General features: G+C 43.6%; 1 protein-coding gene across 3 annotated transcripts in view; it reads left to right on the top strand.

The window, feature by feature from the left end:
• The window catches only part of LOC143788873 (beta-1,3-galactosyltransferase 2-like), a 214,532-nt gene that overhangs the window by 32,448 nt on the left and 169,839 nt on the right, over window positions 1-12,245 (top strand). Inside the window, exon 1 of one of the 3 annotated variants that reach the window (XM_077278789.1) lies at window positions 10,920-11,189. The exons of the other annotated variants lie outside the window; for them this stretch is intronic. The gene's annotated coding sequence lies outside the window, so the exon portion shown is untranslated. Of the gene's footprint in view, window positions 1-10,919; window positions 11,190-12,245 lie in introns of those variants that run through there. 3 annotated transcript variants of the gene reach the window in all.

Below are 12,245 nucleotides of genomic sequence, written 5' to 3'. Positions count from 1 at the left end.
TTTTTATATTCACAAAATGGATTGATTGATAGTGGCAGGGTTTTATTGTATACACAAAGTGGATTGATTTTATGATGTGAATTGGATACATCTATACTGTTGATCTACAGTAAATACCCAATGCACTGAATATAAATTGGGTTGTATTTGTGGAAGGTACAGTATCAGTTCCATTTGTGATTGTATATAAGGGAACTGTGACTGACCTTTGAGATAACTAGATGCATTTATTGTCTCACCTTATCACTGGTTAATGAGTACAATGTACACAGCCCTATACTTAGTGTGACAACTGATTGATGGACCTTGACTGGCATTGAGATAACTGGATTTACTGTATAGCTCACCTTTTGACTGATTGATGAGTGGAATTAATGATCTGTTTTTATAGCGTCAGGTTTTTTCTCGTTTGGTCTTTCTTTTTAGACCTCTCTAAATGTATTAATGAAAAGCTAAATTTTAGTTCTACTTGCTAGTTCCCATTGTCATTATAGGTGGACTCCTTTTGTTATATAAGGAATATTGGCTGTTTTTTTTTAATATCCAATGATACCGAGGAACACTCTTACCTGTTTAATATTAAAGGGAACCTGTCACCCCCCCCCCCCAGGCTTTCTAAATAAAAGAGCCACCTTGTGCAGCACTAATGCTGCATTCTGTCAAGGTGGCTCTTTTAGCTGGGGTCCCTGCCAACACTGAAATATTCATTTTTATAATTTGCCCCTCATACCTGTAGTTTGTCCGGGGGGCATGTCTTTTCCCCCCGGACACAAACGCCTCCCAGCCATCATTCAGGCCCGCCGCACGCCGGGCGCCACCTCCACTTCCTTCATTAACGTCCCTGGAGCCTGCGCTGTAAGTTTTTTTTTTTTTCAAGCATGCGCAGTCTGCCCTTCGACTCCCATCACATGATGGGAACTTACAGTGCAGGCGCCGGGGACGTTAACCCTTGGTCAAATCGTGCATACTAAAGTAGTGGCCTGCCCCAGTCGCTCAATCAGCTCGTCCACCCAAGGCATTGGATAAAGGTCAAATTTTGACACTTCATTCAATTTTAGGAACTCATTACAAAATTGTAACAATCCTCCCGACTTTGGAATCAGTACAATTGGTCAGGCCCACTCACTCCTGAATTCCTCAATAACTCCTAGCTGAAGCATTTGTTTTACCTCACCCGTGATGGCTTGCCTCCGGGCTTCTGACACACAGTACGGTTTCATTCGTACCTGTACCTGAGGCTTGGTGACAATATCATGTTGGATCACAGAAGTACAGTGGGCAGTTTCAAGAATACATCTGTATTCTGTTGCACTAATTTCCAAGCCTCCCGTTGTTGCTGTTTAGAGAGAGCATCACTAATCTTGACCTTTCTCTTGACCTCCTTCCTAGCTGGTGTTGGAGGGTCCCCAGATGATGAGACCGGAGTCACATCTGAAATCATAGATTCCCAGTCCTTCCACGCTTTTAGCAGATTTATAAGATATAGTTGTTCTGGTTTTCTCTTCCTGGGCTGGCATACTAATTACTTCACCTCCCCAACCTTTTCCTGGACTTCATACAGCCCTTGCCTCTTAGATATAAGCTTACTTTCTGTGGTGGGCACTAAGACCAATACCCAATCCCTTTCTTTAAAGGGTCTCACCATGGCCTTTCTGTTAAATGCTCAGCTCTGCACTGCCTTAGCATCCACTAGATGTTCTTTCACTATAGGCATGACCTCCACAATCTGGCCCTGCATACTTGCCACGTGCTCTATTACACTCTTATGCAGAGTAGGCTGCTGTTCCCACATCTGATTGGCTAAGTCCAGCAGACCCCTAGGATGCCTGTCAGACAATAGCTCAAAGGGTAAGAACCACATTGAAGTCTGTGATACCTCACAGATGGCAAGCATTAAATAGGGCAGTAAAAAGTACCATATTTTTCGGACTATAGGACGCACTGGAGTATAAGGCGCACCCAGGTTTTAGAGGTGGAAAATAGGGAAAAAAATATTTGAAGCAAAAAAAATGTGGTAAAATATTTAATAACATAAATAACATACGATTATATGTGGTGTTATTATATATAATAGTATGTTATTATGTTGGAAGCTGCCGGACCAGTGTGGTGTCTGTACAGTATTATATGAAGATGCTAGAGGGTGAGTATAAGAATGGGGGCACAGGGCTGATATTGAAAGCACCACTCCAGCACTGCAAAATAACACTGGAGTGCTGCTTTAAAATCCCATGGGAGAACTATAACTCCCAGCATGTCCTGCAGATCCTATGACATGCTGGGAGTTATAGTTCACCAAAGGAGTGGCAGAGTGCTTTATTGTGTTTTGTAAAGACTAACCTCTTAATTGTGGGAGCCAGCCTGTGGTGAGGTAAAAGCATCCCATGACTGCACACACAGAGCACTCCCTCTTGTTGCCTTTCCACAGAGCACGCGCAGGACATAAGAGGAAGCTGCAGATTCTAGGTGGGAGTCTGAAGGACCTATGATGATGTCAGAAGAGGGATGGCTCTGTGCTGCCATGTGATGCTCCAGCCCACCCACTTCTGACATCATCACAGGTCCTCCTGCACAGCACTCGTCCAGCACAGGCAGGTGTGCAGCGATCTCCTGGCCCCTGCTGCTGCTGCCTCCTCCCCTGGACACACAGATTCTCCCCAGAATCAGCGCTGGGGAAACTGTGTGTCGCTGCTTAAGTGCAGTATTCATTTGCTGCTCACCGCTCAGCTGATCGGTGGGCGGGGAGCCGCTAATGAATATTCACTGCACTTAATCAGCGGGGCCATGTGGTTTCCCCAGCAGCTGATTCCGGTAGCGGGGACATCCTGAAGTGGGATATCATTGCGATCCCACTCGCTGCTGCCCCCCTCCCCACATGCTATATCCGTACTATAAGACGCACCCACACTTTCCTCCCAAATTTGGAGGAAAAAAAGTGCGTCTTATAGTCGGAAAAATACGGTACCAATCGCTTCAATCCTTGGGAACCACTCTTTTTAAAATTGATTAAGAGTTTTCTTTAACCGTTCAACTAATCCGTTGCTCTGTGGGTGGTACACCAACATGCGCAATTGTTTCATTTATCGAACCTTGCATAGTTCCTTTGTCACCTTGGACATAAAAGGAGTCCCCTAATCCATGAGGATCTCCTTAGGTAGCCCAAGGCGACAGAACATGGCAAACAGCTCCCGGGCAATAAGTTTAGCCAAGGTGTGATGAAGCGGAATTGCCTCCAGATAATGGGTGGCAAAATCTACTACCACTAAAATGTGTTGGTGGCCACGGGCAGATTTTACTATTGGCCCTACCAGATCCATAGCAATCAGCTCAAAAGGTACCGCTATAATGGGTAAAGGTACCAATGCACCCTGTAAGTTTGCGGTGGGTGTAGTAATTTGACAATCTGGACAAGTCTCACAAAACCTCTGTACCTCAGCGTAGATCCCAGGTCAAAAGACCCATTGTAAAATACATTTTGCGTCTTTTTTTTTTTAAATACTTCTATATTTAACAGTGTAATTGGACAATTGAGATAAAGGAAGAATACATATATCAGTGGGCTTCCATTTTTGTAAAATACAGTGTAACTTCCTGAAGAAAGAAACATAACAGAGCAAAACATAATAAACAACAGGAGGAGGCGAAATAAGAAAATATTAGGACATCTGAAACTCTTTAATTTAAAGACTCAGTGCTTCATTGAAAAATTTGGAAAGTAGTCTTAGACTCAACATTGGATCTAGTATCGCAAATTTGTGATGTGAGGTGGTCACGATGGCTTCAGAAGAACACCAAAGAAGGTATCAAATGGTCCAGAGAAAAAAGACAGATTAGAGACTTCCTACTAGCCTAACCTCTTCCATATTTACTTATCCATGGGGCCCATGTCTTTAGGAAAGTAAGATGGGAATGCATTTCCCAAATGGATAGTTCCTCTAGTCTATAGATCAAGTGAACTTTATCCATCTATTCGTCAATAGTTGGCAGAATGGATTGTTCCAGTGAATTACTATCGAGTGTTTAGCTGCTCCAACTAACAAAGGAAGTAGGCCATGTTTACGTGTTTTGTAGTTAGAGGAGGAACATGACAGAATCACCTCCTGGGCTGTCAGTTCCACAGCCAGGATGCCTAGTGATTTCAGCATTTTATTTATATCTTTCCAAAATTTATTCAGATTGGGACAGAACCAAAAAACATGAGCCACGTTTCCTACATGAGTCTTACATCTCCAACATACAGTGGGGAAAAAAAGTATTTAGGCTAGTTTCACATTAGCGTTTAAATCTGCAGCGTTTAAAACGCATCCGCAAGTGCTGGAAAAAACGCATATAAACGCGTACAAACGCAGCGTTTTTTTAGACGCATGCGTTGTCGCATGCGGTTAAAAAAACGCCACGTTTGTACGCGTTTATATGCGTTTTTTCCTGCGTTTGTGTTTTTGGTGCGCATGATGAGAAATTTCACAAGAGAAAAATCAAGATAACCAGACACAGCCAATGGGACTACAGAGGGCGTGTACTATGGGATCTCTATATATAGACCCTAGGGCTACTGAAATTTTAACAGTTTGCTACTGTATCCTGTGTCATGATGGATCTTCGCATGGAGAGCTTTTATTTCAACCTGGATTTCAGCTTCAAAATGTTTCTTGCCTGTGCTTTTGCTTGGGAGCAAGACAGAAATCGCGAAAGAGGGAGAAGGAGACAACGTAGGCGTTTTTGGAGGCACCCCATTATCGAACTACGTGAGAGCCGTGGAGCCTATCACACGCTCTATGCCGAGCTTAATGCCAACCCGGAGAAATTCCAGGAATACACCAGGATGTCGCAAGACTCGTTCCGGGATTTGCTTTCTCGTGTCCAAGGAGCCATACAGCGACAGGACACCCAGCTCCGTAGAGCGATTCCTCCGGAGGAACGTCTGCTGGTTACATTAAGGTACGTTCAAAATCTAAACCAATGACAGTCCAAATTTAGTGTTTTCTGACATGTATTTATTGGCTATTTTCCTTTCTTTCTTTAGCGTAACCACTAACCACACCATAAAAAGAATAGATTGTAATGTTTTTTGTTTGTTTTTCTTCCAGATTTCTGGCAACCGGAGAGAGTTGATCATCCCTCCACTTCCAATACCGGCTTGGAATATCCACACTGTCTGGAATAGTTGTGGACACCTGCCGGACTTTGTGGAATGTACTCCGGGATGAGTTTATACCCCTACCCACCTTGGACATGTGGCTTGAAATTGCGGAAAAATTCTGGAGTGTGTGTGATTTCCCCAACTGTTTAGGAGCGGTGGATGGAAAGCACATTCGCATTATCAAACCAGCCAGAACAGGATCAGAGTAATTCAATTACAAAAAATATTTTTCTGTTGTGCTCATGGCAATAGCCAATGCGAACTGTCGCTTCATCGCCGTGGACATTGGAGCTTTTGGCCGTGGCAACGATTCCCAGACTTTCAAGAACTCGGATATGGGACGCCATGTGTATGGCAAAAATTTCAATTTTCCCCCGCCACAACCTCTCTCCAACACTCAAGGTCCACCGATGCCATTTGTTATGGTTGGGGATGAGGCCTTTCAGATGTGTGAAAACCTACTGAAGCCCTATTCCAGTCGGGACTTGAACCACACTAGAAGGATCTTTAACTACAGACTGACCAGGGCCCGAAGAACAGTAGAGTGTACCTTTGGCATTCTGGTCGCTAAATGGCGCATTCTTGCATAAGCCATTAATCTAAAAGTGGAAACAGTCGACGAGGTGGTCAAAGCCTGTGTGGTTCTGCACAATTATATAATGGTTAAGGAGCAACCCAACATTGAACTGGATAAACCAGTTGCACACCCACTGCCGGATTTCCAGCATCACCCGCTGCGGTCAACTGCAGCCGTTGGTCACATGCGGGACCAATTTGCTGCCTTTTTTGATTCAGATATTGGACGTGTGTCATGGCAGGACAATGTTGTGTAAATGTCCTGTTGTAATTACATCTGTACCAGTAATTTTCTACAATGATAATAATATTTCTCATTAATAAACTTTAGTTTTGGTTGTGTTGACCGTGTCTCCTATCTTTTTCCTTTCCAAACCAAGGCTGTCCTAAAACTGGCAGTATTTGATCTGTATTTAATATCAGTTTTTGTAATCCAAAACCAGGAGTGGGTGATAAAAGTAGAGGTGCTAGTTATTATGTTAATATCATAATTTACCTCTAATTGTTCCACTCCTTGTTTTGGCTTACAAATACTGATATAAAACACTGGCCACATACTGCTAGTAATGGCAGCCATGTTGCTTTATTGGTAAGCTTTTTGACGTCATTGCGTCATGATTCTCTTCTCCTGTATCCATTGGACACAAACTGAAGAGACAATCACTGTCACACTATCTATACTCATCAAGTCAGGTGTCAGAAATAATGAATTCATGATAAATATATACAGGCTCATGAATTCACTATTTCTGACACCTGTGCAGGTGAGCATAGATATGCAGTGTGTGACCACCATTGTCCCTCAATTTGTGTGTAATAGATTATGTATAAAGAAGAGAAAATGGTGGTTATACAAGGCAGTTCTCTACTCACCAGGTCAGGTGTCATAACTAATGAGTTTTTTGACACCTGATCTGTTCAGTAGAGGTCTGCACTGTATTTCCACCATTTTCTCTTCAGACTGCCACACTAGGCACAGACAAAAAGAGATTATGGAGATACATGTAATATTTTTTGGCCCACCTCATATCTGTATACTAAAGACACACAAAGCTACAGTCTTTTTATTTGTAACTACTGGAGATATGATGTGGCCCAAAAAGTAAGTGTGTGACGAGGTTTCTTGGCGCATGGTGTGTGTTGCCGGCGGCGGAAGACACAATAAACCAAACATAATTGTGGCAAATCCACATGTAGCATTCCACCTTGCCTTGCCGCCCACTTTTAGGATCCATAATGTGTTTCATCGATCTCCGCTCAAAAAATATGTTGCGTCCTCTGTACCATCACCGCTTCTGCCATTTCCAGTCATTGTGGATGGAAATTTGGAATTTCAAATAGCCAAGATTGTTGATTCTCTCTTAATTCGTCGGTCGCTTCAGTATCTGGAACACTGGAAGGGATATGGTCCTGAAGAAAGGATGTGGGTATCAGCATGTGATGTCTATGCGGCCAGGCTGATCCAGTCTTTTCACGTGGCACACCCTGATAAACCTGATTTTGAGGTCTCGGAGGTCCCTTATAGAAGGGGGGGTACTGTCACAGGTTTACTGCGACAGAGAGGAGCCAGAAGACCACATTTCTAATCTCTAATAAGACCTGATTTCTGATACTTATTAGAAGCACTTCACCTTAATATTAAATGGTGTAAGCTTCTTTTAGCAGTGCAAGGGTTAATATGCTCAATTGAGAGCTCCTCAAAGCTTTCCTGCCTTAAGGCTCTCAGCAGTGCACCTTAGTCACTCCCATTTCCTATATAATCTGAGACCTGGCTAACATTGTCAGAGAAGCTTATGCTGCATGGCTGGAGGTTGTTGGTGGTTGTTATTTGAGAAGTGGATTTATCTGTGACTGTTGCTTGGTTTTCATTGTGTGATAATTACCTTGCTTCTCCTTCTTTGGTTAAACCCCATCATCCACTCCCCACTGTTTACCTCTGTTGTTTATGTGTATATTTGTATGATTGGTATTTTTGTTTATCCCTGTTCGTATTACCTTCTTAGTCTGGTTGGTGTATTACGGTACACTACTACACCCCTCAGCCCTGGGTGGGGGAAGGGTACAGACTGAGACTATCTAGCTATCTAGTCTATTTCTGTATATTAGATTGCTTTATTAGTTTGTAAACTAGCTTTAAATTACATAGAGATTACAGTATGTAAAAAAAACAGATTGCAATGACAGAAAAACGACTGGCACCTCCAAACTAGTGTGAATAGGTGCATACCAAGAGCAGCTACCTCCATACACAATATACAAAAAAAGGTTGCCCTCTATCATGCCAAAGCATGTCGAATATGAAATACATGAAATATGAATAGCAAAATGGCTTTAGAACATTATGAAAAATATTTATGAGACGCTTTGCACAAAATTTGGCCAAATAGTGTGAGCCCATCAACCATTGTCAAGGTGGCCTCATTAATCTGAAGGGTCCCTGACCTCCCTGTCCAAATGTGAACACTTACCTAAGGCTAATGTCTGTATGCATGGGTGAATGTGGACACCTCTCTCTCAGTAAAGCCTACATATATGGGTTGGCCGGAACCAAATGTGATTAGATGTAATTAAAAACCACATGGTGAAGGGAGGAGTGCTCAGTCAGTAAGCTAACATAGAAATGACAGAAAAACGACTGGCACATCCAAACTAGTGTGAATAGGTGCATACCAGGAGCAGCTACTGGAGCGCCCCGTCAGGGCTGTGGGGTACTTGGTACCGGGTCCTGCGGTTCACAGGGGGATGTCATGGTGGCTGACCCGGTCCGTGGCCCTGGGACATCCGTATAAAAGGGAAAGGTCTTTAAAGGGATAGAGTTTATGTTCGTGACTCCACCTGTGGTATTCGGTCAGGGTGACCGATGCTTTAAGGGGTCCTTTGGGGTGATGTTATGGCAGCTAGATGGTATGCCTTCCCACAGGTGAAGTATATCCCCAGGGCTTCCCAGTATGTAGATGGTGAATGGCGCAGTGAAGAACGAGGACACAAGGTTGCAGTCTCTTTACCTTTACTGAAGACTTCAGCATTCACAGTCCAGGGCACCAGACCACAGGGTAGGCAGAGTCCGGCCGGTTTGGAGGCAAGTCCAGAGTCCCCTTGTCCAGGTGGGAATCAATAGCCTTCCCTTGCGCTGCAGTGGTGTAGTCCCTTACCGCCTATGGCTTCACGCAAGGGTCTCACAGATGCAATGTTTCGCTCTCTGTTTCCCCATATAGGATAGGACAAAACCCGTATGACTGGTGACTTGAGCCTGTTTATAGGGTCTCTTAGATAACCCGACTCTGTGGGTGTCACCGTGCCTCCTGGGTGTAGGTGCAGACAGGTAACCTGCAATTAGCTGTCCTGCCGGTCTCTGAAATAAGGCGTATAGGTCCTTACTCCCTCGGAGTTCCGGCTACCGGGATTCTGTGCCTCAGAAGGAGGCAGCCTGTTTGGGGCTGTCCCCTTGTGGTATCCTCTCCTTTGCTTCGACTTCCTTCACACTCGCTGCAATACAATTCTGCCTTTCAATGTCTCTTTCTGGGAGCTGCAGCTCTGAGGGCATGCACAGCTCCGTTGACCCTCTGTCCTCTTCAGACTACTGTCTGGAACTTTCTAACTTTCCCTACAGACTACCAGTTATATATATGTGGGGAGTGACCTAATAAATAGGAGCAGAAGCTCCCCCTTGTGGCCTGGAGTGTGAATGTGTTGCATGTTTGTGATACCTTGATGCAGTTATCCTTTCTTGCCTCCAAACGTAGCATCACTCTCCCCAAGAGGAAAGCAATACCACTGTGACGACCGGGACCCATATACAATATACAAAAACAGATTGCATACGCATTTCATATGGATGTCATACAGATGCTAGGTGAGGAAAAATCCCACACTTGCATAGCACTCACATGACATAAGTCGAAATATATGGATTCCACTTGTGCAACTTTTTAAGAGCAAAATCAAAGCTACTTTTTATACGGTAATGTGAGTGAGCCCTTATACAATACTCCATTCTAATTTAAAGTCAGTTGCTTCATTGAGGCATATCTGAATTCTTTTTTTGGAGTGAATCAGACATGTTTTAAACCTAGCCTTATTATTTGTTGCCTCCTAAAATAATGGTTAGTGTTCCCCAATGTTTCTAAAAACACCGAAATGTAATAAACTTTTAGATGCTAAAAATACGAAAATATTTACATCAGTTAATTAAGGAACAATGTTTGCAAAATAATGAAGCATTGTAAACTGTATCAGAGTGGAAACTACATAACCTATGAACCAATATCTGTATTCTCCATGTGCAGTATGTTCCTCCCTAATTTTTTATGTGTTTAGTTATACAAATCAATACATATCTTAAATGAACAACCATTCAGCGTTCATTTGCATGAACATCGAACAGAGCAAGGTGGTGTACTCATTGTGCTGTGTTTGCCTGGATTTTCATAGTATGCAAAAATGCAAAAAGGAAATGGTAAAAATAAATATACGGTAGGTATTTCCCTGATTCTGTATTCAGCCCTTTTCTGTTATTATATTGCTGTCATTTTATAGTTCATGGTACAATATTATTTAAAGAAATTCTGTCTGCACAGAATGACTTCTTAAGTAGGTATATAAATTATAGTTCCTGCTGTGAAAACTTGGTCATTCTGTGCTGTCAGAGTCCCTTTAATTATGTAAATAGCACTAACTTAAAAAAAAATGTAAATCCCCAAATATAGATACACAAATAATTTTTACATACTAGTTGTAATATACGTAGATAGAACTACTGCAGTAAAGCAGTTTACTGTGTAAAGACCTGAGCCATGCATATCCTGTTTAACCCCTGAATCTTGTTTGACACAGTCTACTACGTCTGAATGTCCAACACCTGTAGGCGTGAAAAAAGTGCTATGTCTATGGCCCCAACGGTGCATATGTCCAGACCCCGTGTTGCAGGGAATTTCGGACGTATACCACGACGGGGGCACATAGCGCAATGTGAAAGCACCCTTAAATATTCATATCTGCGTATTGAATGCATTCATAAATTAACACATGAATCACTAACACTAGCTAGTGCATACCACTCTCATTCTTGGGTCACGTCCTCCTGGGAGATCTGGGGTTATAAAATCACGACGTATTGTGAATCGCAGATCTTCCATATACCCTGTGTGTTTGTGTTTCATATTAAATGGATTTTGTCTTCTTTGGTGCTGAACAGGTTAACAACCCTTTCTATTCTGGTTAGAAACTTGAAACTCCATCTCACAGCTGTTCCTGACCTGCTCATTTCCTCTCTATGTAAAATCTGGCCAGACCTTCTCTTCCTCGCCAGTGAAAGTCTTACTTCTTAGCTCCTTGGAGTTTCTTTGCTGAGTTGGAGAGCGTTGTTGCTGTTGGAGATTGTTGCATGCCACTTTTGGGTGTATGCTTTCTTCATAGTCCTATTCCCATTTGGTTTGTACAACCCTACCCTTCCCTATATAACTCTCTACCTTTGGTGAGTGTTTTTTATATTAGTTGCTTTTTGTTGTCCTTTTACGTGTTTATAAACTAGCATTTCTGTCCCAGGCCTTCTGTGGAGGAGGAGGGAATAGCTTAGGGTATAGGAGGAGAACAGTAAGGCTGGTGGCCCACACCTCCTTACCTTTAGAGGTATCTTTGGGAGCAGGGATAGGGACAGTGCAGGACCCCTTTTCCTATTTACATACAGTCACAGCGTGATAACCGCTTCCATATCATGTTGTCAAAACACAATCAGGAAAGATTTCAATATCTTGGGTTTATGAAATGATATATGCTTCAAAAGAAATGTTAAATTTTTTTTAATTGGTAAATGCATATAAAATCTGCAAAGAATAAAATAAGCAGGTGAACCTACAGCTATCAAAGCTATGTTGGGCAATATACATATCTAATATATAATTGCCTCGAATACTACTTCCTGCAATTTGTGCCAACTTCCGTGGCTTTGTCTGGAGCTAATGTCCGGAGCTAATGTTCGGAGCTAATGTTCGGAGCTAATGTTCGGAGCTAATGTCCGGAGCTAATGTCCGGAGCTAATGTCCGGAGCTAATGTCCGGAGCTAATGTCCGGAGATTAATTGCCTAGAATGCTACTTCCTGCAATTTGTGCCAACTTCCGTGGCTTTGTCCGGAGCTAATGTCCGGAGCTAATGTCCGGAGATAATGTCCGGAGATAAGTGACGTCACCAGTGTCCTACACCCAGGCAGAGCACAGTGGCCCCAGGCAGAGCACAGGGGCCCCAGGCAGCATATGGGGCCCCAGGCAGAGCACAGGGGCCCCAGGCAGCATATGGGGCCCCAGGCAGAGCACAGTGGCCCCAGGCAGAGCACAGGGGCCCCAGGCAGCATATGGGGCCCCAGGCAGAGCACAGTGGTCCCAGGCAGAGCACAGGGGCCCCAGGCAGCCTATGGGGCCCCAGGCAGAGCACAGTGGCCCCAGGCAGAACATGGGGCCCCAGGCAGAGCACAGGGGCCCCAGGCAGCATATGGGGCCCCAGGCAGAGCACAGGGGCCCCAGGCAGCATATGGGG

This window comes from Ranitomeya variabilis, chromosome 8 (genome assembly GCF_051348905.1).
Source record: "Ranitomeya variabilis isolate aRanVar5 chromosome 8, aRanVar5.hap1, whole genome shotgun sequence".
NCBI classification, from domain to species: domain Eukaryota; kingdom Metazoa; phylum Chordata; class Amphibia; order Anura; family Dendrobatidae; genus Ranitomeya; species Ranitomeya variabilis.
This window is presented reverse-complemented; position numbering and strand designations above follow the sequence as displayed.